The sequence below is a fragment of the Sceloporus undulatus genome, chromosome 2 (genome assembly GCF_019175285.1).
Source record: "Sceloporus undulatus isolate JIND9_A2432 ecotype Alabama chromosome 2, SceUnd_v1.1, whole genome shotgun sequence".
Taxonomy (NCBI): domain Eukaryota; kingdom Metazoa; phylum Chordata; class Lepidosauria; order Squamata; family Phrynosomatidae; genus Sceloporus; species Sceloporus undulatus.
Genome location: NC_056523.1, coordinates 101,667,833 through 101,678,306, shown reverse-complemented (window position 1 = coordinate 101,678,306; position 10,474 = coordinate 101,667,833). Strand labels below are relative to the sequence as shown.

Genomic DNA, 10,474 nt, shown 5'->3' with positions numbered 1-10,474 from the left:
CGTAAAGATGGCAGCGCCCGTATGAACAGGGCGCCGCCATCTTGTACGTATTCAATACGTACTAGGGTTAGGGGGGTGCGGAAGCACCGCCCCTTCCTAACCCTAGTACGTATTGTATACGTACTATTTGGCGGTCTGTAAACCGCCTATGATTCTATAAAGTCACAGTCTCTCAGCCTCAGAGGAAGGCAAAGACAATTCACCTCTGAACAAATCTTGCCAAGAAAACCCTGATATAGGTTACCTTAGGATTGTACTAAATCAGAAACAACTTGAAAACACACAACAAAGTAATTCTCTTAATAGTGACAGCTGTAATCTTTGCTCAGTGGAACTAATTTCTGAGTAGAAATGATGTAAATTGGCATGAAAATTATTTCATTTTGTCCAGTTCGTGGTTTTCTGTACAAAACCTTAACATGAGATAATGTAACAAAATTACTGAAACTGCTTTTATGAGGGGAATCTTTAACTTCAACAGTGCTTGGAATGTGTAAACATGGTGGCTAGGGGATTTTGGGAGCTATCGTGCAGAAAAACAACTTTTCCAAACTCTGGATATTACGTAGAGAGAATTGAAAGGCTCCAAAGACAGAATCAAGCGTATCTAACAGATGATGGCAGTCTTTCTAATCTTTTGTTTTGCTTCTCAGTCACCACCACAGTTACACCACCTCAGCTTTCTCCCAACACAGCCATTTAACCACATTAGCTTCCGATGTGTGATGATGTCACTTGTCACAGTTTAACGCCTGAGCCATACAGAAACAGACTGCTTCTTCACAAATTTACTCTTGTTCATTCTCATTATGACTTTATATAGGAAGCAAATGAAATAGATAGAACTGTCATATTTTCAAGGGAGAAAATATCAGGATTCATCAACTCGTAAATAGTGTCTATTAGAAACTACACACATTTCAGGTGGAATATTTACCAAGCATGTTTAAATACTCCTTTGCATTGTTCCTCTCCCCTCGTCACATTCTGCTTCTATTTTGCATTTGCAATCCCTTTGACTCATGGATTTTAAACAATGAATAAGACAATTAGACTTTTCTCCAGTGGTTGCCTTATCCAAAAGAGATAGTAGTAAAAGCAATAGCTCTGTTTGACTTCCACTTTCTCCTCTTTTACACTGTCAATTTGAACAAATTTTTGCTTGAAAGTGCACCAATTTTATACTTTCTACAGATTTCAGGTTAGGATATATAACATAATATTTTCAGTAGACGAGTTACCTTCATGACCTCTCCTTGGTTTCCCCTCAGTCTGGATCCCCCAAAATGAGAGAGCCCTTCAATGTTGGTTTGTCTGCTTCCTTTTCCATCTTATGCTACATTTTCTCAGAGCTAGCCTCCAGGTCCAAACCACAGGCAGGCCTCCTTAACTGGTCTTGGCTTAATGCTTCACCAATAATACTTTCTTTAACTTTTTAAATTGGCAATCTGATTCCTTGGATAAAACAGGCATTCCCTGGACATGACACCTACATCATTCTGTTCTGTATGCTTATCTATGAATCAGAAGCATTTGGTTTGGTTTTCCATTGCATTACAGTGAAAACAAAAAAGGAATATTGACAGTCTTATGAAAACAACATTTCCATACAGACATCTTGTTTATCAGAGCTTTTTGATGTATTAGTGAAATTTACAAAATTTGTGTAGATTTGTTGGTATACAACATATTTTGGACATTCATTTGAATAGACTGTGGGCCCATCAGCTGATGAGAGATGCCATCTCCATCCCAACAGCCATTGCTGTGGCCTCTGAGGGAGAGAAGAGCAACCAGGCTCAGCTCCATCATACCTTGGGAGGATATCACATGACTGAAATTGGAAGTAAAATCCAATGTCATCCTGAACACAATCATGCATATTCACGTTATTGCCATGCGATCGCTGGCAGTCTGAACGCACTCCGAACGCAATCATGCGTCAATCCACAGTTAAGTAAATTCGGTGAACTAGCAGTCACAAACCCTATTCCTAGGCAACGTTGCACTCAGTGTGCTGTTTGGAGTGATGTGCATGTCTCCTTTGGCCTTGGTTCCCCCCCCCCCATTCTGGAAGGGGGGTTTGCCATGAAGCCTCGCTGTAATTCTGCTTCAGTTTTGCTTCCGCTTGTCCTTCAGCATTGCTGAGGGGGGGCTGCTGCCTGCTAATTAAGAGGCATGGACCGGGAGCTATTGGATAACCATTCTATTCACGTTTTAACATGACAAGAGTGAATACATGCTTGTTTTAATGTGAATAGAGCATGTTCTTTCAACCATTCTTCCCGCCCTCCCTCCAACCTCTTTTGTAAATTGTGGGGTTCCTTGGTTCCTCTCTCTCACTTGCCTAAATATGCTATGCTCCAGTCATCTGGAGTCTCACTGAGCATGCGCAAGGGTGCCAATTTGCAATTAAGAACTCACCGATGTGATGGCTTACTTTGCACAGAATCTGGGTCGTGTTTTGGGAGGCCATTACAGCAAATTTAAGGTGTGATAAGTAATCATGTAATTGCGTGAATTTTCAAATTGACCTCGCTATCTTCTCTTTCAAAATTGAGAGCCTCCCTTCCCGTTTGTCTCCAGTGACTGGTGAGTGGACCTCCCTCCATGTTCCAACTCCCACAGCTGTGGCCTCTAAGGGAGAAAGGAGCAGCAGGATGTGCTGGCCTTAATCCCCTCTCCCCAAGCATGAGGGCAGGGAATGATCAAATCAATGATGTGTAAGCTACTCTGTGAGCCTTTCTGGATGGAGTATAAATGCTAAAAAAACAAACAAGCAAAAAATAATATCCATTGTTCCATCCAAAAGTGGGTGGTACCCCTAGCAGGTGTATACCAGAGAATTTGTATGAGGCTTGTCTTGCATATCTGTATAAAAGTCATGAACAACTTCAGGAATGTGATTACTGCTTCACACCAACCAAACTACAGTTTTGTTGTAGACATCATTAACAGGGCCAGAAGTACAGCTTCTGGAGGCCTATAACACAAGCCACAACAGCCATCAGCCACATGTGTATTTTTAGAACTGAAAATAATAAGATTGTATATTCATGCTGAAAAGTAATTTACTTTGTCATGCTCCAACCACAATGTGATTATCCAGGATGTTTCGGCACCTCAGGACTCAAATGCAGCCTCACAAATACAGGAATCTTTGAAAACTCCCTGGGGTTAAGATTTTAATAGCCTTACTGTTCCTCACCATATCCACGTGCTGATACTAGTGTCTGGCAAAATAACTCTCAAACTAATGCCAGCAACAGCTTCAAGAAATAAAATAGAGTGGCATAGAAATTACCACACAGAGTAACGAGTTTAGATGAGAGTGAGAGGAAAGCAAGGATAAAACCTTGCTTAAGGGTCTCCCTTAAGACCCCTGAAACGATTCAGTTATGTCTAGCCAAGGATAGAGCGGACACTACCCCAACCTGCAGTCCATTCTAATCTGCAGAATGTGCAAGGGTTAAGAATATACCAACATGGACTAAAGTCCTCTGCTCCAAAATTAGAAGCAGGACTGGCCCAAATACATAGCAGAGTGAAGAAGCAAACACTGGTGAGGTGGTGGAAGACAGAGCTGCTGCTCTTGGAAAGTGTGCGAGGCACTGTCCCACCAATAGTGTTGAAATCAGACTGAACTCCACTCCAGCCACCTTTCTAGGTACGGAATGAGTGATGGCATAATCAAGTCCTTTGCTTTAGGCAGCAAAGTATCTTGGTCTGGCAAGAATTAGAAACATCTCTTGAACATGCTACACACCGAATCTATTGTACTTGGTCCCAATCAATTAGTCAAAAGACTTTGTTATGATCCAACATGCTTCTGAAATAGGACAATGCATGCTCTTTTGTCTGCAGATAAATAGATATAGATATGCTAAATAGAAAGTGGCAACACCTGCAAGTGACATGACTCAAGTATGCATATTCAAGTATAAGACATATGGTAGCTATGAGGACACAGCCTCAGAGCAGCTTTTGTTAGTCATATCAGAGGCTCTCTTGTATTTTTGATATTTGTTGGATGTGAATGGATTGAAAGGAGTTATCAGAGATGTACATGTGGCTTGACAACCTGTTGTCTTCAGCCAGCCCTCAGAGATATCTTAAGCAGACCATTGAGTGTTCTACCTGCCATGTAAATCCCACCCACTCCAGTTGCTGGTTTCCTGCCAGATTTGCCACTAATTTTGCTCCAGAAAGGAAAATACCTGAAAGCAGTTATATAATGTAGCCATTTGCTTGTTGCTAGTGCTATGCCCACCAATATTGATTTGTTTAAAGAGCAATAAAAGTGCTGATACTACTGTGGGATTCCCTGCTGCTTCCTGGAGCTGGAGCAAGGTGGCATGCTCAATGCTTGGACATCTCTGTTAATTCCAGCAACTGGAGAGTACAAATCTTAGAGTCCTCTAGCAGCTGCATCTGGGACACTGCCCAGAGAAAGTTAGAGGCAGAGCACTCCCTCTGTGCTCTACATTTGGTGCCCTCTGTGGTCATTTCCTATTCCACTGCAGATATTCAGGGTACCAGAGAGCTGGGAAGAAGCGATGTTTAAACAAACAGGTATGTTTATTGTGTCGGCCGATGAAGAAAAAGGGTATTTGGAGGTTGGGTGGCCATATTCCTGTCCTTCATATCTGGGCAACTAATTTGTATATTATGCAAATTATTATATTATAATACATATAATTAAAATTATTATAATATTATAATGCATATTATTAATTTGCATTCTCACTATGCAAATTCAACTCATTAATCATTGCATTTTCCCCCTATCATTATATTTCAACTTCAGTAGCAAGAGCTCTTCCCCCTCCCCTCCCAGGTGGTGTGGAGGGAAGCTTCCAAGCAGCCCCAGAGAGTAAAGGAACTCCCTTTACTCTCTGGAAGCAGTTTGGAAGCAAAGTTCCACTGTACTGCCTAGCCGTAGACACATACTGACACAGTCACCAGACGACACAAGGCCATCTCTGCTTGCCGCCTTTCCTTTCCAGCCTTCTGGGCTTGTTGGGGGAAGTAGGGAGGGAATGGAAGAATAAGGTGACAATGGAGAATTCAAACTTTTGTTGGAGAGGTTGTCAGGAAGTAGGATCATATCTACATATGTGGTGGCAATGTAAATATGTACAAAAATTTTGGGAAATAGTAATATTAGAGATAGAAAATGTTATGAATATAAAGATAGATAGAAAACCAAATATAGTATTGTTATCAATATACAATGAAGTAGAATGGAAAGAAGAAAAAAACCTTGTAATAAATTTGTTTACTGCTGCACGATTAATTATAGCAAGAAATTGGAAAACAAAATTAAATGTGAAATTGGAGGATTGGTATAAAGTAGTTTGGAAGTTAGCAATTAATGACAAATTAACATGTAAATTGAAAGTAAAAAAAGGATTATGGAAAAGAAATGATTTTGATGAAATAGGAAATTTTTTTATTGAAAATGCACTAAGAAAAGAAGATGGGAAATTACCTCCACAGGAGGAATTAAAATTTTGGATGGAGTATAAAGACGGGAATGGCTCCGGGGGGAAAAGGGGTGCACTGAGGGGATATTTAGGTTTTTTAAAAAAACAAACAAACGACTAAGATATAAAAGTATGTATATGTATGGAAAGTAGATAAATCTGTTTTGTTTTTGTAAAATCTCAAAAACACTAAATAAATAAAAAAAGAATAAGGTGACAATGGCCCGATTTAAATGGGCCTTTAAGTATGTCCTGCCGATGTACTAGGGTTGCCTCGGGGCATCCTTTACAGACGCCCCGCAACCCTAGTACATCGTCAGGACGTCAAAATGGCGGTGCCCTTTCTACATGGGTGTTGCCATTTTGATGTAATGGTCACGTCGCATCCAAACAGTGCGCCACGGCCGTTACGTCATGGTATCAGTGTAGGGTGCTTGTGGTGCCCTTTCAGCGGTGCCGAAAGGAGCTCCATTTTGGAGCTCCTTTGGCCGTGTGTATCACTGGCGCGGCCTTTAAATGGCCGTGCCAGCGATACAGAGAGAAAGGGGCCAAGTGGCCCCTTTCTCTCTTTCCCCACCGCTGTTGGGGTGTCCTTGGAGCATGAAGCCACAAGGACACCCCTTTCCAGGCCGCGGGGAAGTGGCGTTTTGCCGCTTCACCACGGCCTGGAAAAGCAGCGGATCGGGGCCTCTGGGGCTGCCGTTGTGGCAGCTCAGGCCCCAATCCGTCGGGGAAATGGGCAGCCTGTATCCCGCCAATGATACCCCTGTGAAGTAGCAATTGGAGCCTGCAGGGAAGAGGCTACCACCAGTGCCAGTCCTTTTTGCAGTTTCCTACTTCATGGCAACTGCCATCTTTTAACCTATCCAGCATCCTGCGACAAAGGAGAAGTTTGGGATTTACTGTTTCAATTGGCCATTTTTAATCCCTTCAATTTGAGATCTTCCAGTTTTTGCAGAACAAATGGTAACCCTATTTGGAGGGGAATCAAATGGGGGGAGGAGACTTCTTTTAAATGCCTGACTGATCTCATTGTGGAAAGGTGCCAAGAAAAAAAGCCAGTGCTTTTTAATCTGGTTTTTCTATCATCTGGCTTAATGCAGTTTGAGTGGAAAGGTAAAGGAGGGAGGGGACTGGTAAAACTGATTTTAGTTCTTGCTTTCATGTGAAGCAGTTTATAGCAGATATAGCACAAGCACAGTAGTGTCTGTTAGGGGCATCTGTCTTTTCACAAATGATAATAAAGAATGGAGCTTTCAACAACCTGCCCTAGCTTTTTGAAACTTCTGTTATGACCTGATAATCATCTGCATAATTTCACCAGCTTGCTAAGCCATACTCCAATCCTAAGGACTAGAGTGCAGCTTTGGCACAGCTTCTGGCCTCTAAAGATGCATACACCATTTAAACAGCATACCTCCAAAGTGACCTGAAGCAGCTTTATTTTGACCAGACTGTTCAGGCCCATTGTCACTCTAGTCTATGTCCCACTTATTTCATCACTTCCAGCTCCCTAGTGAACCAAGGGGCTCTCTTGGCTCCACTTTTTGGGATAGATACTTAGGGGCAATCATGTAAATTGCTCTGGCCACTTCCCTATTCCAGAGATCAGCCAGGACTTCAACAGGATCACCTGCCAAAGCAAAGGAAACTCCCCAAGAGCCATGAGGAATCCATCTGGATCCATAAATCCCCTGGGGTGGACCATATTAATCAGTCCCCCACTCCTGCAATCCCAAAGAGTTCTGGCCCCATTATGCTACCAGTTCTAATTTATCTTGCAGTATGCCACAGGTAATAGAAAAATGGCAATTACAAATGGAAGAAACATGTCAGTTTTTTTAAAAACCAGACTACTGTAGTTATTCTAAAACTGCTCCGTAATAATGTTAAATGCCTTTTGACCAATTAACCACTTCTCTTTTCAGGTATAATATGACTATTAACTTTACACTGCCACCAGACAACTCCTTGAAAGGTAGATCTTGGAGACTACACAAAACTAGAAGGGTAGCAGACTTCAGATGGCAGTATGTAAAATAATGCAAAATGGAGTTGATAGAATGGGAAAAACCTGAATAAAATGAATCCCAACTGATATAAATGAAGGATCTTGGGATTGCAGTTTAATCATAATTTCAACATGATTCAACAGAGCAATGAAGGTTACATTAAGGCTAATGCAGTCTGAGGCTGCATTAACAGCCTATGTGAAGAGTAGGAATTGGGCAGCCCTCCAGATGCTGCTGAACTGCAGTACCTAGCACTCCTTACCACTGTCTGTGTTGGCTAGGGCTGCTGGGAGCTGCAGTCCAACAGCAGATGGAAAGTTACACAGCTCTCACCCTCAGCCTAAATTATAACATAAAATGAGATGGTTATAGTATGCCTGATCAGTGGGAGCAAAAACTTCACACCTTTTGTCTTTGATGATGTAAACTGCTGGCAAAACGCTGCAACCACATGCCACAGCCCCAATCTGGTGCTTTGCTGGTCCAAAAAGAGCTGGCAAAACACTGCTCTTTCTTAAAGTGGCAAAAAACACCCCTTGCTGCTTGGTGGTGGCTTTTCAATGATTCTTTGGTGCAGCACATCTAAACGCTGCACCAAGAAAACAGTGTGACAACACCCACTGTGCGGTCGAGTGTGTGGAGTGACACTGGCATTGGGGAGGATTTGGGGTAGCCAGTGGGCAGTCCCCCATGCCCCCGCTGCAGCCTGATGCTGGCATTTAATACCGGCTTATTTAGCCCCAAAAGCAATCCTTTGGAATGTGTTATGCCCATTACCCTTTGCCATACACATACATCTCAAGAGAGGGGCAAAGAAACTGGAGACCAAAACAGAGAAGGGCTTACCAACTGCTGTGTCACCAGGGCAGAACTTTAAGAAATCCAAGGTAGGAGCAGGATGACCCACAAATTCAGCAGGGCTGGCTTACCCTGTGCTGAAATAAATGAAAGTAATGGAACATTAACCTCTAAAGAGCACTCCACTCTCACCCCATAATATCATTCAGATTGCTGTTTGTGTTGTCCTGTGCCTTAATTTCAATTTATGGTGACCTATCACAGTATTTTCTTGGCAAGATTTGTTCAGAGAGGGTTTGCCTTGCCTTCCTTTGAGGTTGAAAGAGTGTGACTTGTCCAAGATGACCCAGTGAGTTTCCATGGCTGAGCAGGGTTTTGAATCCTGGTCTCCAGAGTTGTAATCCAATACTCAAATCACTACACTGTGCTGGCTCGTCATCAATCATCTGGGCTTCGAAAACTGTACCTCTGCTCACTGATTGTAGCTCATATATTTTGCAGAGATGAGGAAAAATACAGATCAGAACCTCACCCAAAAATCTAAACGAGTGGAAAACTGGAAAAAAATCATGGGGGACATGTTGTCTTCAATGCAAAGTGAGATTATGAAAATGTGATAATTATGGGAAAATACAGTCTTGCACAAAATTAAATGCACCAGAACCAAAGCCATTTAGGTATCAACATGAGATCAGAACATTTGATTAAAAAGTTACTTTTTTGAATCAGAATTCCCAAAACTGCCTCAGCCACCATTGTTACTTCCAACTTTTCCAAGCTCTCCATCTGATGTACAAAACAAGGAAGTGCTGGGAAAGAAACAGATGCTAAGAGCCAGAAAGAAAGATTCAGACTAGGTCAGCAAAAGCAGGACCTGGTTAACTGACAAGAGAGTCTTGTTCTGACTGAAAATAGCAGGGCTCCTGAGCTGCCAGTACAGTTCCCAAATTACTCTGCACCTGGAAATCTATTGCCCGCCCCCCACCATCAAGTGTGAAGATGGATGGCACACATTTGACCATAAGGCTACTCTCAAAATATCAAGAGAAAGCAGCTGGAGCTTTGAAAAGCTAAAGAATGGAAAACTGTACTTGAAATGGCAGAACAGATGCAGGATGTGCTTCACAATGAGGAATGTTTGTGAGACACAGTTAAGCATGTGGCATATCTTCGCTGACCAGTGGTCAGAAAACAGTGCAAAGAAAAGGACCTACAACAACAGGGTGGCTGATGACGGGATAAAATGGGGGAGAGAAGCATTTTTAGTTTTGTGCACTACTGTGCTCTGCCATTGTTTGGAAGATTACAGAGACATGCCTACTTCCTGAACAACACAAGCAGAGAATGTGGCATTTGGTGTGGAATCCAGCATTCTTAGGAATTTACTGTTCATTTTAGAACAAGAATTTCTAGACCTCAGGACTGTGAAGATTAACTTGAAACTTACATAAGCAAGCAGTAAAGAAATGAGATGGGTAAACCAGGATTTGTAGTGACTGAAAGGCTCTTTAAAGCTCCTTTTCATAACTAGCAACAGCAACATAATAAGGTATATTTATTTCGGAAAATGAATTCAAGTTAGTGACCTTTGTATTTTTATACATCATCACTATCTTTATTCACAGTGCTAACATGTGTGAGCAACAGAACTCACATAGATGTGGTTCTGATTTTAAAAAAATCGTGTGAGCAACAAATCCAGAATGCATGAGAAAGATTATTAGCACAATTAAAAAAAACAAAACACCTGTCTGTATAACTCTTATGACTGGACACCAGGGTTTGATTCCCTGCTCCACCATGGAAAACCACTGGGTGATGTTGGGTGAGTCATAAACATTTAGCTCTAGAAAACCTTGTGATAAATTCACCTTAGATGTGCCTAAGCTGGAAATGATGTGAAGGTACACAGCTTTTCTGTATTGCTTCCTGGCCCACAAAGGCTCCTGAGGTAATGAACAAATAAAAACTAATTTTAAAAAACTGAACCTATCTCTCTAACCTTGGTGAAACATTCTGAGTTCTTGTTTTCTATTAAGAATATTCACAGGCCTATGCTCTGTGCATCTCCTAAGCTCCAGGACAGATCCACTGGCATATGTTTTTGTTTGGAAACAAGCCCATAATAATAATAATAATAATAATAATAATAATAATAATAATAATAATTTGTATACC

At 41.7% G+C, this 10,474-nt stretch overlaps 1 long non-coding RNA gene across 1 annotated transcript in view; it reads right to left on the bottom strand.

The window, feature by feature from the left end:
• Positions 1-10,474, bottom strand: part of LOC121921341 — a 34,599-nt gene that overhangs the window by 15,154 nt on the left and 8,971 nt on the right. The window contains exon 2 of the long non-coding RNA XR_006101900.1: positions 8,345-8,433. This is a non-coding gene — a long non-coding RNA (uncharacterized LOC121921341). The remainder of the gene's footprint in view (positions 1-8,344; positions 8,434-10,474) is intronic.